A 27,637-nucleotide genomic window follows, 5' to 3' on the forward strand; every position below is an offset into this window, starting at 1 on the left:
AGTTTCACTGCAGTCATCATCTCATGGACCTCGTGGTCAACTGTAACATGATTCTCTTTCAGTAACTCTGTCAAAGCAAATCTAAGATAGGCTTCCTTGCGTTGTGGGTGAAGCAACACAGCAATGTATAACATTTTGTTGAGTTTATCCACTGCCCAATACTTTTCATATTTAAGAACCATCCAGTCAGCCATGTCAGACAATAACACATTACCATTCTTAACCTATTCTTGCAATACGTCATTAATACAAATTACTTCGTCGAGGAATAAATTAGACGTGACATAAGTTGATCCAGAAAATTTCAATGTAGCATCATAGAAAGTTTTTAGCAATCTAACAAATGCACGAGATGTTTCCCAATCAGAAGCAACGGGCCATACCTTAGGAACTGCTGGTACTGCCGGTACGTTTGTTTTACCTCTTGTTGGTGGTCGAGGGGGATTAAGAAATTTATCCGCATACCCTAATTCTTCAAATTGGTAGAAGGCCTCCTCATATTTTTCAGCTGCACTCAACATATGGTAAGTAGAATTCCATCTAGTCTCGCAATCCAAGCTAAGAAATTTGGTGATGTTAATCTTCCGTTGTTCAGCGCATTCCTTAAACTTCTTCAATCTTTCTGCTGATCCTCTAACGAACTTAACGGCCTCGCGTATCCTATAAATAGATTCATTATACAAATCCATACCGTCTTTAACCACTAAGGCAAGGATATGTGCTGCACATCTAAGATGCATGTGCTCTCCTCCCAAAATTGCAGCCTTCCAACCCACAACTCTCTTGGACAAATAAGCAACTGCTTCATTGTTAGAACTAATATTATCAACTGTCAAAGTGAATACCCTTTCAATCCCCCACTGTAAAAGACAAGCTGCAACTGTTTTACCTATTCCAGACCAGTATGATCCGTAACTGGACAGAAATTCAATATCTTCTTCTTTAACACCCATTTCTCATCAATATAATGACCTGTCAACACCATGTAGCTCATGTTTGTAACTGAAGTCCACGTATCCGTGGTGAGACATAACCTTCTACCATACTTTTTAAATTCAGCTTTCAATTTGTGGTACTCACTTAAATACATCTTCATGCAGTCTTTAGCTTCAGTAAAACGAGAAGGAACATCAAACCTAGGTTCTAGTTGATGAAAAAATTCTAAGAAGCCTTCACGTTGTACAAACATAAAAGGTAATTCATCTTTGATGATCATTCTGGTGAGGGCTGCTCTGCATGCATCTTAGTCAAACGAGTGATTCACAACGGAACGAGTCTCACCATTATCACTTACTTGAAAGGCTAACTGCTGTTGTCCAGGTGGAGTGTAGTTAGGACACCTTCTTTGCTTTATATGGTTGTTCATGTTTGTTGTTCCATGAGAGTTAGAACCCCCTATATCGTCTTTACCCCATGAAAACTTCCTTTTACAATGCTTGCACTGAACTTTAGGTGGCTTAAGATCAAGACGCTTATCAAAATGTTGCCAGCAGTCTGATTGCTTCTTACCAGAAGCTTTCAGAGGCTTTGAAACTTCAACCAGAGATGATGGTGTAGCTGTAGATATGCTCTCGACGGTTGCCGGGTTAACTGTAGCCATGCTCTCATCAGGATCGTCAACAGGAATAGAAGGTCCCTCAGTACTTGAAGCCATCTGCTAACAAATTTTACACATTAGGTAAATGAACACAACAAGGAAAACAAATTCTAAGAGATTAAGTCAATTGATCTGTATATAGAGAAATATTGTAGTATTTGATAGAGAAGTGTGGTCAAGCAAGTAAGCTCATGAAATAGTAGCTAAAGGTAAATAGACAGTGCTCTCAGATTCTCCTGTTCATACCCATTGACAGTAGATATTGAAAAATAAGATTGACAGAATCAATGATGCAATGATCTATAAACTAAAAGAGTTAAAATCAACTCAAAGATGGAGTAACTGAGAACCAAAAACTGCAATATATGGAGTTAAAATTACTAGTTTGTTAATTACTAGTAATCTTTATTTATATTTTTGTCAACTCAAATAGGTAGACTTGGTTTTTGCCTTACAACTTTGGAATTCCATAACATTCAAGTGCTACGCAGCATGAGTAATGCTAGGTGTTTAACTGATGCTACATTTTTAGCGGAGGATTCATTCGTATGCATGCCATTGCTTTACTCAAGTTAAGAAAAACTGGGTATAACCACATACTGCCCATCGACAACAGTAGGCCATATTTTTCCTTCGTCAGGAAGTTTAGTTTATCACATATGTACGGATTATAAGTAGCTATTAATATCCTTTTCAATGTTGGATTGTAAAACCGACCAAACCAAAATAATACTAGATCTTCATGGAATGAGATTTCGATGAAAACTAAAGCTAAATGACTCCACCAGCAATTTTTCTCTATAAGACTATTCTTCCATATTTATTAGTAAGGTATATTATTTGATAACATTTTACACAGAAGCTGTACTACTAAGCTACGTACATATATGGCTACAAAGACTTGCAACATGCATAGGAGGAAAAAAATCAGTATTACAAAATGCAAATAAGAAGATATGTTACAGAATGCAGAGATATCAACATCATACCCAAACAATTGTAGCACTGATAATACAAGCTTCACCACCTACCCAAGGATTTTAAATATTGTTCTCCTGAAGATTCTTCTCTCCAATCCGTGGATCTGCCTTGTTTCATAAATAACATACATGAATTAGACAATCCACACCCACAACTGGTTTAATTTTCAGCACTGATAATGGTCTTTACCGACCAAATCACCCAAAATCTCTAAACTGGAAGAAAAAACTAATTTAAGAAAACCCTAAATCAAACATACTCAAAATTATTTTGACATCTAAGAAAATTCCAAACCAATTAAAACGAAATCAACATCACAAGAACATATAATAATCATTGAAAGTCAAAAGAAATGAAAATGAGAGAACTACTTACAGTTACTGATGCTGATGCTGCTCAGAGAAGAAGAATGAATGAGAGAACTAATTTACTGTGATGAGAAGAAGATGAATCGAAGGATATTTACTGTGAATCTGTGATGAGAAGAAGATGAATGAGAGAACTAATTTACTCAGAGAAAAAGAAGAATCGAAGGTCTCTTCCTCTGAGACTATTAGGTCTCTTTTCCTCTCGAAAAAAACTGATGCTATTAGGTTTCACCGAAAGCTAAAGATGTTTATATATCAAACTCCAACTTCCCATATTGTCCTTAATACATTTACTAAATTCCCTATATGTCCTACGGTGCGGGTAATCCGCGGTTATCAAATCCCAACCGCAACCGTAACCGCACCGCGTGCGGATTTGAGAATGCACCCGTGTCCGGTCCATAACTCTTGCGGATTGGTTTTCACCCGCAATTTTGCGGACGGATACGGGTCAAATCCGCGGTTCCGGTTTTTATGCTCACCCCTAATCAAAATGAACAAAGGTCATTTTTGGCGATCTACGGTCTGGGTTTTCGAGTGGGCCTGGATCCAACTTTCGCGTATTAAAAAAAAAATAGATTGACACGAGGCCAGAACAAAATTTTGCTGGAATTTTCCTTTCACTAGTCAAGATGGCAAATTTGCAATCCGTATGACTTTTGTTACTTGCACCGATTGGTGGATTTAGATACTTCGGCTTTCCATAGGCCAAATTAAAACCACATGGATCCATGAAGTAATTTCAGGAGACTCTGACTTTTTATTGGCTAGTCTAAAATCATGGTTTTTTTTTTTTGAAGCATAATATGAAGTCAATGGACAGACATTTAAAGTAATGTATACCGGAAAAAACCGATAGAATTCAGGAAATTTTGATTGAGGGTGAGAAATTTTGAGTAAAATTAATAGATAACGGATGACAAGTTAAATTAATTGAAGTCAACGGAAATTCGGTTTGATTGACAGATAACCATGTAATAAAACTTATGAAATCCAGAAGAAATTAAGACTGAGCTATATTGGACAAGATTAATACATATCGGGTGAAATTGACTAAGGTTGATGGACATCCGGCCAAGGGAAATCGAATGAGGTTGAGTAATATTGGATAAAATTGATAGATAAAGGGTGAAATTGACTAAATAAATGGACATTAAGTTAAAATGATGAACAATTGGAAGAAAAATGGTGAAATTCGATTGAAACTGAGTGAGGTGACCGAAATTAGGTAAGATTGACGAATAACAAGCAAAATTAATTGAAGTGGATAAAAATTCGGTCTGAATTACCCATGGTGTCCAAGAGATATTGAGTGATGTCGGGCGATGTTATCATGTGACTAGAGTATATGGAAAATGATGGATATCATGTGAAACCGATGGAGACCGAGAGAAATTGAGTGAGGCTGATCGACATGAGGTAAGATTGACGGATAACAAACTATCAAGTGAACTAGATGGATATCCGGCTTGATTTAATAGTTGACCATATAAACTCATGGAATTTGTAAAAAATCGAGTAAGATCGAGCGATATCGGATAAATTTGATAGATAACGAGTGAAATTCACTAGTGGAAAAAGGTCGTTTTAAGATTGTTGAAAAGTGTCGTATTAGCGATATATAAGATCTTTTCGAAATGCTGTTGAAGGTGCCGTAGATTCGGTGTCTTTTCCTAGAACGACACTTTCAGGTTGCCTTGAATTTACTACGTTTTTGGTGTCGCTAGGTCCGACACCTGTGCCGTGTCGTAGATTTAGTTTATAGTAATATAAAAAAGGATCAGGCTGACTGCAGCCTGACTGGGCTGAAATAATTCTGATTCAAACTCGATTACACTGAATTCAAATGAGCATTCAAAACTAAAATGAAACACAAATAATAAAATCTAATTCATCCATACAAAATGACCATCCCATTACATTGAATTTGTATATTCATATTTTTTGTTCAAAATCATACAAAAAAAGGATTCAATTCCTGGATATTTTTTGTTCAATATGAGTCCTGAATAATAAGTTCAAGGTTACTTAAAGAGAAGGTACTACAAGTCCCAACAAGAACAAGGTTTCTAAATTTCTAAAGACAAGTTCTATCCAGCAAAATGATAAATCGCCTGATGAGGGACTAAGGCCACGCACTTCCGAATGGTGCACCTGCACCATAAATAAGATTTCAACATTAACTAACCAAAACAAACTTGGACAATATGATGGAATATGAAACAACCGTAAGCTCATAACAGTCAAAGCTTCAATCACAATCAAAGATTTTAATTTGTAGTTACTCGTGAACTATACTTCACACCATTGGATAAAAGACGAGACAACATGAGATGCAAGCTAGTCAATTTCCAACAGAAACTACAGACAAATATTTCTCTATCAACATTCCCGCCTAGATGCTCTGATAGAAACCATGGTCCATTGTAAGCATGGCAGAACCCATATAGTGTGGTAAAAGGTATACAAAATGGAATCATTTTCTTATACGACAACCTTATAGCGTTAATCTCAAGGGACAATAATTAAATGTACAAGGAATATTTAAGCTCACCTGCATGCCACCCATTGCAGAGCCATTCATAACGCCACATTTATCTTGATCCAATTCATTCAGGATATTTTGTCATCACAACATGTCCCTAGGAAATTTAGCCCACAGTAAGAATGTAAAGCATCAAATGTTGTGCCAAGCCGCATCTGACACAAATGGGAAAAAAATAGCGCTAAAACTCATAACGAGGATAGGAGCTAGAGAAGTTCAAATGCATCTTAGAAGACATATCACCTTACGTGCAAAGTAACTACGGAGCCAATCTGTAATTGCTGCATCAACGAATATGCTTGCCATAGTTGTTGTCGTAGATGTTGCAGGTACAGGCAGTAGCCATGGTACTTTTCCAAATGCAGGTTTCCCTATTGTTCACAACTTTCAAATTTAATTGCATAGCTCCAGGTTGTCCTGTGAAACTTCGAGGAATAGCACCAGATCCTTAGCATCGGAAGCACAGCTTGCAGCACATAAGACATACTTCAAGGTTATTGCTGACCAGAAAAAAAAAACAGGTGAGATAAACTTAGAGCAGAGATTTTCATGAGAAATTACTAATAAAAGTGTTTGTATCTCACCCTTCTTCATGCCCGAACTTTGTTAGTAGAGTGCACCTTTTGGTGCTTGTGAAGCAGGAGCATGGCCTGAATTTGCACTAACAACACTACCAAAGAAGATCTTTTCCATAAGTGTTAGATCATGCACCCTTTTAAGAGCGCACCTGCAAATTGATCACAAGACTATCTCAGACAACTTTCATAGAATTTCCAGCTTCTTCGAAATTCAAAATTTAATTACAGATAATAGAAGAGTACCTAATAGTTACAGATCCGAGCTTAGTGTCCGACAGTTGATTATACGCTACCAAAAAATCCACCCATTGGTGGACGTGCATCACCAATAATACATACATCTTTGTTTCCTGTGTATGCAGAACCATAGACACCATTAGATCATTTTAATGTGCGGCACATTATACACAGGTTAACAAGGTAAAGATATAAGCCACTGAATCTTAGCCAACTAGATCATTTTAATGTACAACGTACACAGGTTAAGCAAGTTAAATATATAAGCCACTGAATCTTCCCTTTGTGTTTAATTTCTGGAAGTGTCAGAATTGCTCTTCTATATGTTGGATATTGTCCCATTATTTTAGAGGATCTGTGAAGACTAAAGACCAACTGCCCTGCGCTCATTTGAAAAACATAAAGAGGAATATAAAACAACCCACAAGATTTTATTGCAGACAAATAACTTAAGCCCTCACTGAAATCAAAAGTTCACGAGTACTGACGAAAGTCACTACGAAACTAAACTATCAAATTAGCAATACCAAAATTTTATTCGTCTTTGTCGCTATGTACCTCATGATTCTCATATATGCGTACAAGAAGAAACAAAGGAAGTCCAATAAGCATATAAAGTTTAGCTGGGTTGTTTTCTACGCCTTAGTGGTGCTTTTGCTCACTTTGGGCTTAAACTCTGTAAGCCATGGAAAAGTTTGGCAACTAGAATGTTGAGTGACGTTGTCAAAAAGAACAAAAGTTGGGCTTAAACTCTGTATGCCATGTACTCTACTGGATTCTTCAACTTTGATCCCTTACTAACTGCAGTTTAAAGCTACATTTGCACCCAACTAAATTACTACAACAGGACAACAGTTGAGAGTTGAAGGATACAAAAGAAACGTAAGAGATGTTGAGAGTTGACGCGTAAGCTCAGTGGCTTCAGAACTGTCAAGGGGCAGGTCTAAGCCTATGCCACGAATCAAAAAAAATAAAATAGTTCTTAAAAAAAGAATGCGTCGAAAAATAATTCCAATATTAGTTCATATTCATGTAATGCACATCACACAATAGTAAGTGGTAAACAAGGTACTAAAGTATATGAGCCTGCAGGTTCCAGATATAAGCAGAGTTTAAAACCAAAACACACCAAGCATGTGATAAAAGCTATAAATTGTCTGAACTGCAAAGCTACAATGTTAACTACAAATATGAAGTAATTGCAACAGATTAGCATCAAAGGACCTGTTGCTTGACATAAAGATAGAGGACTTATATTCTCCTTTAATAGGATAAAGATTGGATCATAGTTCAAATGCACAAACCAGCTTAAAAACATGAATTACTAAACCAAGATACTACATTAAAATCAACTAACAACTTCATTCAATAAATTAATCCATGAAATAATATTCTCCTGCTTACTTTGGTGGTATACCCCATCTTCACTATGAAGGAATAATCACTTCCTCAAGAAAAAATTATTTCCATCTTCATTTCCTGAATATGCCAAACCATGGACACCATTAGACATAACTCTCCAACATCTCTTAGTGAACAAGTCAAAAGACAAACTACATGAAACACAATTAGATAACAGAAAGATTACTTACCATCTCTGGAGATGCTGATGCATAAACATACATAAGCTGCAGAAAAACAAAAACAAAGCCAAAATTAAAATAGGATCTAATCTTGACATGATATGGTGTTATCAGTCTCTTTAAGGAAAAAAAATATAAACGTGAACAGATCTTACTGTAAAATGAGATTGAAAGATAAAGAAAAACACAAACCTGACAGAGTTATCAGTTTCATACGGATCCGATTAGTGATGGATCTGCTTTATCTCATCTTTTCACCGGGGTTCTTCTTGATCATAAATGACATATAAGAAGGCTGTAAAATGTAAAAATCAAAATCAAATTAATCACTGAAGTAGAACCTAGAAACCAATACAGCCAGATGTGATTATACAGTAACAAAATTCAAAACTCAATCAACTAAATTGAAATTAAAAACAAACCCATGCATCAAAACTCCATGATATCCAATAAAGAAACATAAAAATTGCATATTCTCAAAGAAAAGCCGGACTCACAAAATCCCTAGAAAAAATACGAATTAGGGTAGAGAAAAAACGAATTGGGGTTTTTACACACTGCACCTGTACTTGATAAACTCATCTCCTTGGATTGGATAAATTTCAAATGTAAAAATAGAGAAAATAGTTTATTTTGCTAGAGTTTATGAAGGGGAAAATCACATATCTAGGGCTGCAAACGAATTTTGTGTTAGTGAAGATTTAGTTTGATCTCTGAAAGATGGGTTTTGATCTATAGATTAGTCTTCAGAGAAATAGCTTCTGAGTTTTTGATAGACTTCGTTGGGTTTCAACAGATCTAGGATTAGCAGAAGAAGAGAGAGAGAATGAAGAAATAAAACGGGAGAGAAAGAGAAAGTAAAAGAAAAAAATGGGAAGTGATAAGGTTTCTTTATCTAGTCAAATAGTGGTGAGAAGACTGAGTGTCTTCATATCCAGACATCCATCAAAAAGAAGAGTAAATCTTAACCATACAATAAAATATAATTATAATAGAAACAATACTATATGCAATGCCGTTATATTAGTCAACGAATGTCTTGACACAGCGACGTCTTGACTTTAGTCAGCCACAAAGTACGAAGTGCCGTTGTCTAAGTCAACAAAGGTCCCAACAAAACGACCATTTGACTTTAGTCAACGACATTTTCTCTGTCTAGTTAAATCCCAATATTTAATTTGTGTCGTTTCATTATGTCTCAGATAGCCCATTTTCCACTAGTGATTGATATGTCCATGGACATTCGGTTGAATTATGGATAATTGAAGAAAAAAAACCGATGAATCCGATTGAAACCGAGTGAGGCGACCTAAATTAGTAAAAACACTGAAGTGTAACAAACAAGAATAAGTGAAGTGGATGGAAATTAGTAAGATCACCGATTCAATAGGTAACCATATAAGTAAACCCGTGACATCCGAGAGAAATAGAGAGAGGTCGAGCGATATTGGATAATATTAATATATAACGAGTGAAATTGACTAAATTATATGGACATTCGGTTAAATTGACTGATCACATGATAAGCCGATGGAGTCCGAGAGACTGAGTCCAACTAAGATAATGTAAGATCGACGAATAACAAACAAAATTAAGTGCACTTGATGAAAATCATGTTTGATTTAATAGGTGACCATATAAACCCTAACAATTTAGATCAGATAATTTTATTTTATTTATGAAAGAGTTTATTGTTCTTTCTCTTCGCGATCTATTTGCAATTGATGTCCTTAATTATATCTTCATGTTTTAGTTATTCTTGTAAGCAAACATATAATCACTATTTTGATTTGAATGAATTGAAATATGTTAATTTCCATTAATAAAAAAAAATTGGACATACCGATGCACAAATTTATACATTTCTAGAATTCACTAAGCCTTTTACCTTGGCCAAACTTTAGCCAAAAAAAAACTACGCGTCATTTTGTGAGTCGGTCCATACATTACGCATCCTAAGACTTTACATCAAGTCTGAGTATATATTAGCCGTTGATGGCATATACTAGAAACCACTTTAGGTAAATATACACCAAGTACCAACCCTATTATTATCTTTCTCTTCTTCTTTCTTTTTCCCTTTCAATATTGTTCGCCTCCATATACGTAATTATTACTAATCACTGGGATTGCCACACAGCTCTTCTCTCCCTCTTTTCTGTAACTGAAAAAGAAAAAAAAAACTCCTTTGTTCTTCTTAGCTTTTTTTTTGATTTGTCCAGATTTGATCTGATTTTTCAGATCTTTTGGGCAGATCAAGGTTAGTCTTCTTAGTTTGTACAGTTTCAATAAAACAAATTGTTGTTCCAACAAATTTTAGGGTTCTTTTTATTTTCCTTTTTTTTATCAATCAGATGGCTTATGTATGCTCTCTTGATTTCTTATTATATGTTTGTATAACAGTTTCATATAGCCTTCAAGGCGATTCTATAGATTGTTTCAATCGTTTAAAATACATCTTCGAGGGCGAATCATATTGGTTTGACGTTGATCGGCATTGCTGTGAAGATCCATGACTACAAGATATGATCGTGTTTTCGATATACATCGCATATTACTCCTCTGTAGGATCATCAAATCTTAAAGAAGAAGATAACTTTGTTCTTGATGAAGAACAACAATTCAAATGGTGGAATCAGAAACTTCACACCATCCCTCAAATAACATCGATTTCCTCAACAAATTACATGAATTTAGTACTTTTGTTGTATTTTAAAATACATAGATTTTGTATCTGTTCATGTGTTTCACTTATGATGTATTCGATCCTTGTAAACACTCCTATTAATATATGAAATTGGGAGCATTTGCTCATGTTCCTTCAAAAACAAATATTGTTCGCCTCCATCTCGAGTTTTCCGCTCTCGTCAGAAAATCTAAGAAGACTGGAAACCCGTCAGAAAAGTAAATCACTAACCCTATTTTACTTTCTTTAGCCTCCTTCTGCCTTTTCATGTTGAAGATGGGAAACATATATGAAAATTGCAGATTCAAAAACAAGGTAAAAAAAATTTGATTTGTATCTTATTTTATGTTTTTTTTTTGAATAAATGTTAATCGGTGATAGTTGGGTTTTATTTGGTGCAGGTCAGTTTCCGAGTACTCGAGGACGGTTTGAGAGACCATCGTGAATAGTTCTATGGACATCGGCGGTGATGGTTGGAAAAACCATTTGATGGAGGAATTTTTTTTTTATTTTTTTTGAACCTAACTGTTCATCTTTCTAATCTGCTTGTAGTAAGGATAATATGATTCTTTTCATCATTTAAGAGCAGCGGAGCATTGGGTTTACTTTAATTGGGCAGATACAGGTATGATCAAAGACTAGAAATGGGACGATCCTTCTCAATTTAGTGGTGATATGTAATCAAATTTTTGAGTATCAGAGATAGCAAAATTGTGTTCCTTAATTAGACCCGATTGTAGGTAAGTTATTTTTTTGGTCTATATATTTTGTTTCTTTTTTGAATCTAAGTTTAGGTTTTCTGGGTCAGTGTTAATTGGTGATAGTTTTGTTGTTCGGATCATAAAATTGTTCTCCTCTATCTATTTCTTAGATGACTTATGATTAAGTTTCTAGTATGAATTATGCATTGATCTATTTTGGAGCACTAATGACAGTTTAAGAGACCATCTCCATTAGATCTCTATGGACATCAGTGGTGCCGGTTCTAAATTTTATTTAGTTATTGAAATATGCTGTTTCTTCCTTGATGAAGGACTCATGTGGATTGTGCTTTGTTAGCTTTATCGAGAGCAGCCTGCCTCCGTGTGGGGTAATGCATTTTACGTAGACGATTCATGTTTGGGTTTAATGCATCAGGTGGAATTAACATCTTACTAAATATCTATTGCTAGGAAGAAGGATGAGAGAAAGAAAGACCTGCCATTTGGTGATTCATTCAAAAGGCAAGAATGGCGGGCTTTGAGGGCAAGGTTGGAAGCCATTACAGATTAAGAAGCCACAAGAAGACAATTTCGGGAAAGACACGTTACCTTAAATGGGTTTGGAATCTTAGATGAGTGGATAGTAGATATATTGTATTGCATTTTTGCGGAGTGTTTTTAAATTTGTTGTTAAATGACTCAAAAAATTGAATATGTGATTTAATAAAATTTGATAAATTCTTTTGTCCTCAATATTTAATTTGATAATTTATTTGAGTAACTACTAGTAGTGGCAATTTAAATAGGGACTTTCAATGTACACATAATTGTCGCTAGTACAAGAATTTAGGGACCAAAAACACTCTTCATTGCCTATTTTTGTAGGAAGAACTACGAGAATCTAGGACCAATTGATCGTCAAGTAAAGCATTTCTGGGCCAAATTAGTTGTCATTGATAGAATATTTAGGAACCAAAAATGTTTCTTCTAGAAAAAAAAAAAGGTTTGTCTTTGAAAGTTCTTAAGAAAAAATGTAATTGTCTTTGATAAAATAAAGAGAGACTAAAATAAAGCTTTCAATGAGGAGGAATTTAGTCTCCAAAAAACTTTTTTTAGGATCAAAGATCTGGTCAATAATAAAATATTTAGAAACGAAAAAGTTAGTTTCTAAAATTTGATTTTCAGGGGCTATTAGTTATGTCTCTATAAAATAAATCAGAGACAATTTTTTTTTTCTCAAATAATAATCATTAAACATAAATAAAATTGACACGAAAATTACATTTTTGAGACAATTTTTTTGGTTTTAAATAAATATCATTAAAGACAAATTAATTTGCTACGGAATTTACATTTTCGCAACAAAGATATTGCTTGCTAAAATGTGATGTTTGGTGTCAATTTTTTTAGTCATTAAAATAAGTTTCACCGACAATTTTATTTCGTTGGTGAAATACACTTTTATTGACGGTAAATTTTTTGTTGTTAATTATTTTTTCTCGTGACCATTTGTAATTTTGCCACGATATACTTTTCCAGACGGGGTATTTGAGACAACTTCGCGACCAAAAAAAATTCATCCCATAAAATATTTCGAGGCCAAAAAAAGGGAATTCCTGACAAATCTTTTTGACACTAATGACCATTTTGTCGTAGTGTATTGTTAGGGAGGTAAATTAGATCTTCATACCTCCCTATTTCTAGCGCCAAAATGTAGTTGCATCTTTTCTCACTACTACATCCAAGTGAAATTAAAGATTACAAATTACTTAAACATACAAGATTCAATATGAACAAGATGTAAAGAGCATGAAATGTAAAGATTGACACAAGCATATAACGTGGTTCGGCCTTGAAGACCTACGTCCACGAAGAAGAAGATGTTTTCTTATTGATTATAAGGTCTTACCCTTGAAAGTGTTACAGATATCTTCTAGATTCCTCACTTTCTCTCTATCTAGATCTCTCTCTGGAATTCTTTTTAGAAAGACCATCTAATGTTACATAAGTTGTCCATCTCCTTGTACATGGACTGGTATTTATAGTCTAAATAAACTCGTGATGGCTTGATCGTCCGAGTTGGGTGAGCTGTCTTCCATCGTGCTGGTTCCCTCGGGTTGGTTATACATTATCCCTCGTGATGGTTTGCTTGGTTCTCCCTCCGAGTTATCTCGCTCTCCCTAGATCGTGTTGGCCTTCTGTGAAGAACCTCGCGCTCTATTACCTCGGGGTCGTAGTATAGATCGTCCGAGTCTTCCGTCATGATGTGCAACTACCCCTGTCATGTTCTTATCCTTCATTAAATGCGGTCTTGCTTTTTAGACTTGGCCGTCTGAGCGGATTAGACCTTTACCTACACGCGTCATTCATGTGGCGCTGTGCGTTGCCTTGACCGAGACAAATCCTCCTTTTTAGAGAATGATTCGGTGCTCCTACCTTATCATCTCATCATGTATTCATCCCTCGAGATGTTGACACGTGGCCATCGGGTATTTTACCCACACAACAAAGTCAATCTGTAATCAAAATTTTCTGAATTAGTAGAACATAAAATAACATAATTGTATTTTCCCTTTTCAGTGTTTGTTTGGTCAGTAAGAAAGCACGTACTTCCAAAACTTAATTTAAGTTTTCTAGGGTTCATAACTCGTTATGGAAGAAGAACACAACAAAGGGAGTTTTAGTTTTTTTTGGACATGTGTGAGAAACATGTGTGGCTAGTAAGGATAACTTTGACCGAGTGAGAAAAAACGTAGGATTGAGTCTAGTTAGCGAGTTGATTACGATTTTTGCACTTCTCGAATCCATTTTTGCTCTCCCTCTAACAAAAATCTTCGGTTTTTGCTGTTCATGATATCATATTTTTCTTTTTTCCGTGACTTGTACTGTTCTATCGTGTGCAATGAAAATCACAAGAAATCTGCTTTACTTCTATGCTTGCTCAAAATGTAACTTATATGACAAGTTCCATGCATAACTGATCGAAGGTGCTATTTATAATAGTATTCATTTTCTATCAGATTTTATATCTTCAATACACTATATAAATTCAGATGTACTTTGTAAAAATTTCAGATCATGAGTTTTATAAGAAGATAAAAGGAAAGAGTTAGAGACAATTAATCAACATTAGTCGTGTAATTAAGATGTTTGAGGAAACAAAGAAAAAAATAGTCATCAGATTAATAGGATTAAGTGCAAATCAACTCTTCATCCCCCATCAATGGCCCTACCAGATCTGAATTTTGTTATCGAGAACACTCTGACATTGACACTAAGGGAAAAATATACATCTACAACTGGAGATTTACAACACTTCGCTATACATCGTAGAAAGTCCTATGTTTTACAACTGGTTTCAAAGGAAGAGTTGTCGTATATCATCACTACCAACCCTTAGGAACAAGGGGTTGCGCTAAGAAAACAAACGACAACTCCTTTAGCAAAACTGTTGTGACGACATTTAGGTATAACAACTTTGTTTCATAAGTGTAGTGACTTAGCCTATCACAATTCTCACAAGTGTTGTTGAAGAACACAAAAATATGATAATGAAAAATACATTAGAGGGGAGATTCGAACATGAACCTAATGCATGGATGTCTAGCTCATCAACCATCCTTACAGTTCACAAGTTTAGGTTCTTTTTTTAATAGAAACGTATAACAACACTTATAAGTTTGGGGGATTCGACGGTCAGGTTTCGATCTTGGATCCGGGTACGCATACAATATGCAGAAATATGATTTTTTTAATGTTTTGTAGAATATATCGAAGGAATCTTACCTGTAAATGGATGAATTCGTCGTTCTTACCAAGTTTCTGACTTATAGTAGTCAACTCGCGGCCAGGTTTCGATCTTTGAGCCTGGTATGCATACAATATGCAGAAGTTTCCGACTTATAATGGTCCACTCGCGGCCAGGTTTCGATCTCGGAGCCTGGTTCAATGTTGAATTTGTGGTTAAGGTTTCGGGGGATATTCCGATGGAATCTTACCTGTAGATGGGTGAATTCATCGTTCTTACCAAGTTCTTGCCTTATAATAGTCCACTCGCGGTCAGATTTCGATCTCGGATCCAAGTCCAGTGTCGAATAAGTTGACGAATTTGAGGTGTGTTTTAGATTTGCGGGAATATTCTAATGGAATCTTATCCGTAGATGTGTGAATTCATCGTTCTTATGAAGTTTCCCAATTATAATAGTCCACTTGCGGCCATCTTTCGAGGTCGGAGCCTGGTTCAGTGTTGAATTTGTGGTGTGTATAAGGTCTCAGGGAATATCCAGATAGAATCTTACCTGTAGATGGGTGAATGCATCGTTCTTACGAAGTTCCCAACTTATAATACTCCATTCGCATCCAGGTTTCAATCTCGGATCCAGGTCCAGTATCGAAGTTGACGAATTTATGGTGTATTTTAGGTTTTGGGGAATATTCTGATGGAATCTTATCTGTAGATTGGTGAATTCATCGTTCTTATAAAGTTTTCGACTTATAATAGTCCACTTGCGACCAACTATCGAGCTCAGAGCCTGGTTCAGTGTCTAATTTGTGGTGTGTTTAAGGTTTCGGAGAATATTCCGATGAAATCTTACTTGTAAATGGGTGGATTCATCGTTCTTACGCAGTTTCCGACTTATTGTAGTCTACACGCGGCCAGGTTTTGAGCTCGTAGCCAGGTTCAATGTCGAAGTTAACAATTTGTGGTGTGTTTAAGGTTTCGAAGAATATTCCGATGGAATCTTAGCTGTAGATGAATGAATTCATCGTTCTTAGGAAGTTCAAACCGACATTAAGCTTCAAATTTATCGATTTCTTTGATGTATCATGCTAAGTTTGAAGTCAGAACTCTCCCAGAGCTTCATGATTCATAGTTTCTATGTCGTTATACCATATTTGAAGTTCGAATCGACTCTGAGATTCATATTTATCGATTTCGATGATGTATCATGCCAAGTTTGAAGTTAGAACCCTCCCAGAGCTTCTTGGTTCATAGTTTTTATGTCGTTATACCATATTTGAAGTTCAAATCGATACCGAGCTTTATATTTATCGATTTCGATGATGTATCATGCTAAGTTTGAAGTCAAAACCCTCCTGGAGCTTCCTGATTCATTGTTTGTATGCCATTATGCCACATTTGAAGTTCGAATCGACACTGAGCTTCATAATTATCGATTTCGATGATGTATCATGCCAAGTTTGAAGTCATAACCCTCCCAGAGCTTCTTGGTTCATAGTTTTTATTTCGTTATACCATATTTGAAGTTCAAATCGATACCGAGCTTTATATTTATCGATTTCGATGATGTATCATGCTAAGTCTGAAGTCAGAACCCTCCCAGAGCTTCTAGGTTCATAGTTTCTATGTCGTTATACCATATTTGAAGTTCGGATCGACTTTGAGCTTCATATTTATCGATTTCGATGATATATCATGCTACGTTAGAAGTCATAACTCTCCCGGAACTTCATGATTCATAGTTTCTCTGTCGTTATACCATAATTGAAGTTCGAATCGACTCTAAGCTTCATATTTATGATTTCGATGATATATCATGCTACGTTTAAAGTCAGAACTCTCCCGGAGCTTCATGATTCATAGTTTCTATGTCATTATACCATATTTTAAGTTTAAATCGACTCTGAGATTTATATTTATTATTGATTTCGATGATGTATCATGCCAAGTTTGAAGTCAGAACCCTCCTGGAGCTTCATGATTCATACTTTATTTGTCGTTATACTAATTTGAAGTTCCAATCGACATTGAGATTCATATTTATCAATTTCGATGATGTATCATGGTAAGCTTGAAGTCAGAACCCTCCTGGAGCTTCCTGATTCATAGTTCGTATGCCATTATGCCACATTTGAAGTTCGAATCGACACTGAGCTTCATATTTATCAATTTAGAGGATGTATCTTGCTAACCCTAGTTGAAATAAACCGAAAGCAAAAAAAGAAAGCACAAAAACAGAAATCGAAAGCACAAAAAAAGAACAAAAACACACACGAAGAACTTCATATTTATCGATTTCAATGGTGTATTCTGAGAACCCGAGTCCTCCAGTGTGAACTAAAGCTACTTCATGACATGTATGGATAGTCGAAATTACTTCACGACTTATGTGACTAGTCGAAATTCAACCCGGAAGCACATAGAAAAAGCACAAAGAAAACTCAAAGAAAACACACTTTCCTTGATCCGTATGACAGTGTTAAATCAAATCTCCACCGTCCAAAGATATCCCTAATCCATATGACCATATTTAAATCAAATCTTGTCCGTTTAAAGATAAGTATATAGAAGATCACAAGAAAATTTCTCACAGTTTCTTCATTTTCCTCTCTTATCTTCGTCTCTAACCTCATCTTCCGCCTCCCTTGCAAAAGAAAACCCTAACTCACCACAGAATCTATTTCTCGATCACTCTCTTATGTAAAAAAACTTACGGAAGTTGTATATCGGTTCTTTCAAATTGCAATGGCTTCTTTGAAACTCATTTTCTCTTCTTATTCTCTCTTCTTCTTTCTTCTTTTTCGTTCTTCTTCTATGCTCTTCTTCAGTTGAAAATCGAGAGGTGAAATTGAGGTATGGCTTGAGGAAATTTAAATCGTGAGGATGTATAAAAGAAGAAGGAGTTGGTGTTTCTGCTAATTATGAAGAAGAAGATTGAGTCCTGTTATGAATCGAGAACTAGGGTTTTCTCAGTGAATCGTTAATTGAGTTAGAAATGGAGAAATTAAAGATGTGTTTTGTGAACACAGTATGATGAGGAAGAATTAGTGATTGATGTGTGAGTTTTAATGAAGATTAGAGAAGCTAGGGTTTCTGTTCTTTCCCAAAATAGATATTAGGGTTCTTGGATGTAATTGAATCAAGTGACTGAAATTGAAATTGAGGTTTTAGGGAAGGATTAGATATGGGAATGTTTGATTTGAAAAATTAGAGGTCGTGGTGGTGGTAGAGGCAGAGGAGGCAGCAAAGGAGGAGGTCGTGGTAGTGGTGGAATGAAAGGTGGTAGTAAAGTGATTGGGTACAAAGTCTGGAATCCTTTTAGATCAAAGCTTGATGCTGCTGTACTTGGTGGTGTTGACAATATTTGGATTGTAAGTATTATTTGTGTATAATGTTTGGGATTTTTCACTTTGTGTTTTTACTTTTTTTTTCTTTGTCATTGTTTTAACATAATGGTGTTTGATTTGCAATTTCAGGTACCGCCTGAGTTAGACCTAGAGGTGGTGCTAGTGGAGGAGGAGGAGGTAGATGGAGTGCTAGTGGTGGTGGTAGTAGTGGTGGTGGTGGGAGAAGGACTTATGAGCCAAACCCATTTGATGTTGCTGACAAATTTGCTGAATTAAGTGCTACTGAAATTGAAGGAGGAGAGGAGGGTATCTAGAGAGTTGTCTTGCCAGGTGAAAATTGCTAAGTTCTTTGTTTGAGTTTCTGTTTAATGATTGTTATTAGTGACGTAGATACACTTTTCTAATTTCTAATTACTCATTTTTGATTTTGTGGTCCTGTAGATACATGATGAAGCGAAAAAGTTCTCTTATCAGACTGGTGTTAAAGTCGCTGCTGCATATGGTGGAGCACCGATGCACAAGCAGGTTTGTTTCTCGCCCGCATACTTATTTTGTTTGTATTCACTGGCTATGTTAGTTGGTATAATTCTTTGAGTAGATTTTTGCAGCGCAGTTGATTTTTTTCAGCATTTTAAAATGTCGTATATCACATCATTTGTAGTTGTACTATGCTCTTCGTTCACACACATACAGGAGTTCCATGTTTTATTTTTTTGTAGGTGCATTTGATCTTAAGTAGTGAATGTGGCTTTTTTATTGATTGTCCATGGATTGAGTCTAACAATTCATAATTATAGCCTATGGTATTGACATCTGCTAACTATTGAGAGAGGCACTGCCTGTTTTTTAATTGAGGCGCAGTTGCTCTTTTCTACCCTGCCGTTTGTTAAATACTATGAACATATGTGTGTCATCTATAAAGCAAATAAATTTGTTTGTTTCAGAAGAAGATTTAAGTCTGAATATTTTAGAGTAGCTAAAGATTATAAACATTAACCTTGCAGTACTTGCAAAGAACTGTTACATTTTCAGCTCTAGTGAGCTTATTAGCTTAAGCTCGAGTTTGTTTCAACTTCAGCTCTCGCTTATGGCTTGTGTGATACAATGACATTACAAAGTTTTGGTGGAATATTTTTTCTTTCCTTCACTTTTTTATTATTGCATGCCTTAACCCTGTTGCAGTTTCTTTGTTAATGGTTGGTCAAGTGCAAATATGGGTTTTAAAACTGTGATATGTTTGTTTGAGCGTGACCTTTTCTGGTTGTGCAGGGATGCCATTCATGCTAGAGATTTAGAACACCAGCAGGCATGGTCTCGAGTTCAAAGTCCATAATCTTAACTGGATGAACATGGCTTGGAGATCTGGTTTACAATCTCCTATGCGTTCAAGAGATGCAGCTCCAATACAGACACCGCCTGCCGTTGAGCCTTTGCCGAGATATTCTTAGTTTGTCTACGGAATGTCAACTGATAGTGCATGACTTTTCACAAAATCTCAAGGATGTGGTGCAGCAGCAACAAGTAACAACTTCTGTAACGGAAAGATTATTGGTGCACAACATTTTGCAGCAGTTGTTGTTGCTTAAATGGTTTTTTCCGTAAACTAAGCATCTCCTCTTGATGGTGATGGGCACGAAAGGTTTGTGTTTGCCTGGGATTCTCATCAATGATACCAGCAAGTCAATGGTGAGCAGTTACACGATTCCAGATTCGAATCAGCACAGTTGCATACTAGGGTGAATGTTCTCATATACATCTTAATCTTTTTAGAGTGTATTTTGGAAACTCCACTTTTGTAACAAACATCTATATCACTGCCATTTTTTGAATGTGTGTTTAAGACTAGCGGGTTAACTTGAATGAATGTAAATGTGTTACACTGGTACGTTAATGCGAATGTGAATTATTTTCGGCAATTCGGTTTCGGCCCTAATTTTTTTTTTCAAAATAGTATTATGCACACAACTCCAAACAAAAGTTGTATTTTCGAGAAGTTGTGTAGTAATAGTGCTATTCACGATTATTAGAGAAGTTGTGTTACAGAATTTTACTACACAGATTAAATGTTGTGAAATCAAGTCTTGGAATATAAATGGGAGTTGTGTTATAGAGTTTTACTACCCAGATTAGATGTTGTGAAATCAAGTCTTACAATATAAATAAGAGTTGCGGTAGGCTTCCAAAATAAAATCGAAAGAGAATCGCAACTGAACCACAAGGTAGTCCAAACTTGAACCACAACTACGTTTACGACTCTTAGCTCGAAGTCGTAGTAAATCGGGGACCTTCTACAACCTCCCCCCCTTCCGCAACCCATCGAAAAGTGTCGTCGTATGTCTACTGCGACACTTGTGTGGTGTTGTCAAAGTATGTTTTTCCCGTAGTGATGAAGAAACCCAAATAACCATGACTTGAACAATGTCAGATTCCTCGGTCTTCATGCAGCGACGAATCTAGAAACTAGACTAAGGGGAAGCAAAATCTCGTTAGGATAGCAAGAAAGCAAAATTAGGCTTGAAGGATATTTTGGGCTTAGAATCCAAATGAGTAGGGGTAGCAAGTGCGCACCCTTGCTATAAGCTGGATTCGCCACTGTCTTCATGGGAGTATTGTTAAAGAACAACAACAATCATGCTGCTAAAGTTGATAATTTAGTGGGTAGTTTTCAAATCAAAAGTTTCGAATATAAATCCCTAATGTAGAATATTATATATTCTGGAAATTTCTGAGGAACCCAAGTTTGATTCCTCTCTCTTCCATAAACTCATCATTAAGATAGTATATATGTGTAGCCCAAAAAAGAAAATCTACCGTCAAGAATGATTGTTTTAGATTCAAATTAGATTTTCATATTTTAAAATGGACTATATTAATCTTAACTAATAATTATTAATAAAAACATTTTTAAAAGATTCGGTTGAAATTCAATTGGTGGGCGTTTTTTGTGGACTTTATTTGGTGAAAGGTTCTGTTCGTTTTTTGTGGACGTTAGGTTAGAGTGTTTGGGTTTGGATCCGAGATTTAGGGTATTCAGCCAAAATTTATTTCCGTTAAAATATGAGTTTGCATTTATTTAGATCCTAGATTGGTCAACATTCACAAAGATTATATTTGCTCTTTAGTACCATTACCCAAGTGATACAAGCTCAACAAATCCACAAATAATATCACTGAGTTTGGAATCTCTGGATAGTGTATGTTTGATAGTGAGCTATGTGAGACGCTATTGGCTCTTGAAGAAAGTCAATATTTGATTATTTACAGACAACTACTTGCATAAACTTGTAAACTTGGGCTTGGAAATTGATTTAGCATTCAGCCATGAACAAGAGTGCGCTAGTTTTATTTTTATTTATTTTTTAATGTTTTATTTTTGTACTTGGACTAAGTTTTATATTTACAGACTTCACTAAGGGCAATTTTCACAAGTGATAATTACATCTTTCACAATAATGTCGAAACAGGCAAACAATTTTCACATCATTAAATTGTGATGACTAGGGTTGCACAACGGATAGGGTGGGTAGGATATGACCTATACCCGCCACCCTATCCGTTTACTGGCGGTTAAGAAAATTTTTACCCGCCATCCTACCCGTCATTAAACGGGTAAGATTCTACCCAATCCATTCTTTGGCGGGTCGGGTAGGGTAGGGTGACGGGTATAACCGTTTTTTTTTCCCATGACTTTCTGAAGTCTGAAGTTCAGACTCTGAACAAGTTCTATTCTCAAGAAACAAAAGTATAACCATAAAAAATGTACAAACAAAAGTATTCTCAAGAAAAGAGTTCTATTTTTTTTGAAATAGACGATGAATCTCAGCCCAATTCCATGTTCTTCACGTGACCTTGTTCTTCATATAACAATATCATCACCAAAAGCTCTTCATATTGACCTTCTTCTTCAATCATCATCTACGATGATGAAATAAGTACTAAGATCGCCAAATAAATCTGCATACAAGTTATCTCTTGTTAGATTCAGTCATTATAGTAAATGATTTGATGCAATTTTATCACAACAAGTTCTGTATCTGTTAATGTTTGAAAGACAAAATAAGAGGCTAGGAAATTGTTAAATTCCATGAGTTCGAGATAGCAACTAACGGCTGACCTAGATCCACATTAGAGGTTGTTAAAGGCTTGTGGTTGTGGACTTGTAGTGTTCTGGTTCAGGGTTTGGGAACCGATGTGGCACAACGTAAAGGGTGGCTAGAAGCTCGTCTCTAGCATTTGGACAGGTAGTCAGCTGGATTGGCGGAACAGATCAATGAATTTCATGAACCCTTCACATACGTACTCGTCAATTTCGCTTTTATAAACCTGGATTTGACACCAACTTAGCACGCATTGTATAGTTGTTACAAAGGTAACGCAGTAAAAACTGATGAGAAACACGGTCCGCAAAAACTGATATCATTCAAAAATATGCAACCCCGGACAATGCAATTTATACTCAGTTATATGCATGAGATCAGCGGGACAAAAGTACTAGTTATCTGCTTATTTATCGTATTTGGCATCAGCAGCATCATCTTCATCGTACTTATCATCTTCCTCATCTTCAACAGCAACAGAAAATCAACAAAAAAACGAAAAAGAAATGCAAAAACTTCATCATCATCATCTTCTTTATCGTCTTCATCATCATCATCAACAACAACAACAATAGCAGAGAAAAAAGAGCCCAAAAACATCGTCGTTCATCATCTTCTACATCATGAGCAGAGAAGGAAAAATGGGGAGAAGAAAAAACTAGATAGTTAAAAGGAAGGTTTAAAGTTCGTATATCAAACTTGATTTATGATAAAGACTAGTAACTGCAAAAATCAATAAGAGGCACACATGGATAGTTTAAAACAAGAGTTGTAAGTAAATTGGTTGGCTTATAAATGAAACTAAAATTTCAGGGGTTACCATTGAAAGAAAATCAAGCTACTGTCCATGCAAACTGATTCTCATAAATTATGAAAGGAGCTCCATTTACACATTTTATCAAACAAGGAACATGCCATCCATGAACACCAAAATTTCATTGAAAATTCATGACTTATGCAATAGGGAAAGGAAAATAAAACCAAATTCTTCAATGTTTCAGATTCACACCCAAGAACAAACATGCAATAATAACCACAGAAAGGTTGCAAGAATTAGACACAAGAAATAAACAAAATTTCAAACCCAATTACAAAATCTCGAAGTAGATAAATAACCAGCAAGAAGAGAGAAATACAAAATATGTAATATTTAGCTTTGATTAGTTAATAAATATGACTCATAAGTCTAATCAACTGCACAATAAATTGAGTTCAAAAGTGATAACAGATGACAAGAGGAATACCTTCTTTGGCCATCTTTAACTGTCCAAAGGTTTAAAGTTACAGCTTGATCCAAGACGTTGATGCTGAAATCTTGGATCTTGACAAAGTATATCGGCTTCTTCAAATAAAGGTCAGAACAGTTGATTAATATGACCATTCTCAGTTGAGGCACCATCAGGATTGGGTTGATGTCAAATGGGTTAGAGATTCCATACTCAGTTTATGAGCCTTGAAAAAAATCTTCCCAATCATCTATGAACTTGAACCCATTTAGCTTCACATTGTATGGTTTTGTTTCTGTTTGTTCGAGGAGAACAAAAGAGATAAGTAAAGGAAAAAAAAAAAGTAATGGAAATACAAGTTTCTAGTTTGCCCTTGGTAAACATAGAAATAACGAAAAAATGGGCAGGAGAAAAAATATAATGGAAGGGTTATTTTGTCTTTTCAATGTAAGGCGGGTAGGCGGATAAGTTAGGATAATTTCGAGCTTTATCCGTCACCCTACCCGTTTAACAGCCGGTAAGAAATCTCCATCACTCTATTCGCCAAATAGTGGGTAGGATATGATACGGTTAAAACAATGATGGGTATGATAGGATTGGCGGGTATGAGTAGGGTATGTGCACCCGTAGTGATGACTATATCCATCACAATAATGAAATGTGAAAACTACATATTTACAAGACAATTAAATAAGGGCAACCAGATGCCCATGATGGGAAGAACACAAATTTCTTAGAGACTTATTGTGTGTGGTTGGTAACCTTGTGGTGTGGTATCAGGTAACTAATTAATAGTTTCAAAACATCATTAAACAATTGGGATAGTCAGTGAGAAGTCATGCTTAGATAGTGTTGTGTTCACAAACACATATAGGAATGAAAATCAAAATTATCACTAGGAAAGAATGGATTTTCAATAGCAACAGAATGAAACAAGAAAAAGAGGATTTAATGTCATCCATATGAGAATTTAAACGATGCAATAAAAATGGCAATCTTTTCCATTTGGGTTATGCTGTTGTGATGGTTCTTCATCCTCGTCTTGTGGTACTTCTTCCCCTCCTCCGGCAGTTCCTCGTGTTCCTAAGGGATAATTGGTGTTTAATACTCGCGTTGGTACCTGGACTTGATGTTGACCTACATGGACTGTCAATGACCAGACTTTAGTTAATTTTATAAAATAAAAATACTTTAATATTAGGAGTTTACAAGCATATTCCTGAATTCGGTATAGAACCGGTATGGCGAACCTGTCTCGTACATATCAATCCAAAGTCACTCACCGGAGAAAACCAAGAACGGCAATCACTAATGAAACACAAACTAGCAGAGTTCAGAGAAATCAAACATTAATCAGTCAATCATCGATTCAGTCTTAACAAACATAGGAATTTCTACAAACAACGAAATCTGATTTTAATTAATCAATCAATCGCCAATTCAATCTCAACAGGGGAACTCATTAAATCCAGTATAGGGTTTCTTCTTCAAAGAGGATTTTCAACCAGTATTTTCTCAAACCCAAGTGATTGAAGAGTTCAGATACCAAAAAAACATTGAGTTTCTGATGAAGAAGAAGAATGTCACAGTATTGGGTTTTTGTGATCGAATTAGTGTTTTGATATGTGGTGTTTTTCCGTTCAGCTCTGGTTTAATATTGAAGTTAGAAATTGAGTTTGATTTCAATCTGAAACAGGCGAAACGGTGAAGGTTGTTGTGACGATGAGAAGGTATAATGGTTTTTGCGACGGTGGCGGCGACGGTGAGATTCTTTGGCCGATCTTCAATTAATTTTACAGAACAAAATTGTTGAGAATACAATGTACCCTTGAAATATCCAAGGATTATATAGCCTACGGTGAGATCAAACATTCACTAATCTGGAAAAAAAAGAGAACAAAACCTAATTTATCTACTCCATTTCTTCTTACTCCGTGTCTGCAACAGAACCTCCCCCCACCCCCACCCCCACCGAAAAAAAATAAAATAAAATCAAATCCAAATCACCCACTCTCGTATATAAATCTTATTTGAGAGAAATATCATCAGATTTGGGAGTTGTTTTTTTTTCCTTGCCCGATCTTACCTTCAACAGTCAATTCGATACCCTGCACAACAACACAAATCATAATCAAATCATTAGATCAGAGATAGATAAAGATATGTCTTTAAAAAATATTGTGAAACAAATTCTGATGCCCTTCAAACAAATTTCATCACTGCCGTATCGGTTCTCTTCTTGATTTCATTCGTGTAAAATTGATGAAATTTGGGGTTTTGGTGGAATGTTTTATTTGTTCATTCTTAATTTTATTACTAATTCTTCCATTATATTTCACCAAATTTTGGAACCCTAGAAACTGAGAGGATAGAAATAGAGAAATTAATGGATTCCATTTGATATAAGAGTTAGGGTTTGGAAAAATAAGAGAAGATGGGTTATCCACAGCAACTGAGAAGGTTGTTTTGATGTGATTGTGGTAAGTCATGATGACGGTAGTGAGAAGGTGGTAGAGAAAGGGATGGTGGTCGTGGTGATGGTCTGGAATAGCCTGTTCGGAGAAGAAGACAATTAGATGGTATAGGGTTATAGATTATCATGTAAATGTTGGCAAAGTAAAGGGTGTGGTAGTAAATTTGATTATTAATTAGATTTTATATATGACTTTTAATGATTTCTTAACATAAGTCAAAATTTAACCTAGTCAACACGAGTCAACGTCGGGTCCAGGTATCAAGTCCTAACGTTGGATAAATGTTAGACCAAAGCCTAGTGTTAGTCAAAATCTGGGTACTAAAGTCTAATTATCCTTGTTCCTAAACTAGTGAAAGTTTGATCTTTCCACTTCATATATACGAACAAAAAAGATGAAAAAACAGTCTAATACCTGTTTTTGCTGCATTTCTTTGTTGTCCCTTTGAAGTTCTTTAGAACTCAACGTGACTTCCTTTTCGCGTTTCCTAACCACCTTCAGGAGATCATCTACAACCGACAATTCATGAGTTATTGCCATCTTCATTCAAAAAAAAAAAACAACTTTTGAATCAAACGCATGCCGCTAAGGAAGAAATCTTCATGCCTGTTTCGAGTGAAAACTAGAACTCTAACTGCTAGCTAGTAACACCAATTGGGGGGATATCTTGGATTTTCACCATATCAACTCTTCAGATGTAGTACTTCACATGTTGTCTCGCGCTTTACATGTAATTCATCACATGCAATACGATCTTCAAAGATCGACGAGTCTAAGTTAATTTCCTTGTTAAAACTTTGTCAGAAAAACCCATAGGGACAAAACCTGAACTAAGGAAAAATAGTACAATATTAAGCAAACTTAGAACATAGTTTCACTCGAACATGTTGCCTCATTAATACCTTGACAAGGAAAACCCAGTGAGATAAAACCTTGACGAAGGGAAAAGAATACAACATGACAGATGCAAGTAAAGGTGATCTGTTGCAGATGATCACTTTGCTCCATTGAAGTTGATTAGTTGCTTCACAACTCTTAAGGCTGAAAATCCTTGTGGGAAAGACAATAGCCTTAGCTGGGAAATTACATTCCCGATGTTTGTTGTTGTCTCATTTAAAACCTTACCGAGTAACAAAACCCTATGGGAAAAAAGCAACCTCGGTGAAGGAAAATAGTTCAACACACCATTAGATGCTCCCCCTGATGTTAGACAATTTTCATTAGTCTAATGCAGTCAAAAGGAGTTTATCACACTTTACTTTGGCGACTTGAATGTCTATAAGACCATGTTGTTGATTCTGGAAGTTACGTTGCTTAACAGACTATCGTGTTTCATTTCTTTGATTCAGATATTTTCAGTAATATCAACGCGATCTTTGTGTATTCAACGTTCAACATACTTGATGTTTTTAGTGTTGTCTCGCTAAAAACTTCGTCGAGTAACAAAACCTTTTGGGAAAAACTATTCTCGATTG

General features: G+C 35.7%; 2 long non-coding RNA genes across 6 annotated transcripts; both read right to left on the reverse strand.

Moving 5' to 3' along the window:
* Positions 1–4,812: 4,812 nt before the first annotated feature.
* On the reverse strand, positions 4,813–8,763 carry LOC113318657. 5 transcript variants are annotated; one of them, XR_003344747.1, is made up of 9 exons: positions 8,453–8,763; positions 8,082–8,184; positions 7,899–7,934; positions 7,711–7,785; positions 6,313–6,686; positions 6,076–6,218; positions 5,740–5,991; positions 5,501–5,646; positions 4,813–5,100 (listed from the first exon to the last, which is right to left on the reverse strand). It is a non-coding gene; the product is annotated as an uncharacterized LOC113318657 (long non-coding RNA). The 5 variants fall into 5 exon arrangements; XR_003344749.1 differs by having other exon boundaries at positions 5,735–5,991; positions 6,313–6,419; positions 8,453–8,762; XR_003344748.1 differs by having other exon boundaries at positions 5,501–5,588; positions 8,453–8,762.
* A 13,299-nt stretch (positions 8,764–22,062) lies between these two features.
* LOC113319610 lies at positions 22,063–23,980 on the reverse strand. The gene is made up of 2 exons (XR_003345683.1): positions 23,707–23,980; positions 22,063–22,319 (listed from the first exon to the last, which is right to left on the reverse strand). It is a non-coding gene; the product is annotated as an uncharacterized LOC113319610 (long non-coding RNA).
* Positions 23,981–27,637: the final 3,657 nt, after the last annotated feature.

The sequence above is a fragment of the Papaver somniferum genome, chromosome 10 (assembly GCF_003573695.1).
Source record: "Papaver somniferum cultivar HN1 chromosome 10, ASM357369v1, whole genome shotgun sequence".
In the NCBI taxonomy this organism is placed as follows: domain Eukaryota; kingdom Viridiplantae; phylum Streptophyta; class Magnoliopsida; order Ranunculales; family Papaveraceae; genus Papaver; species Papaver somniferum.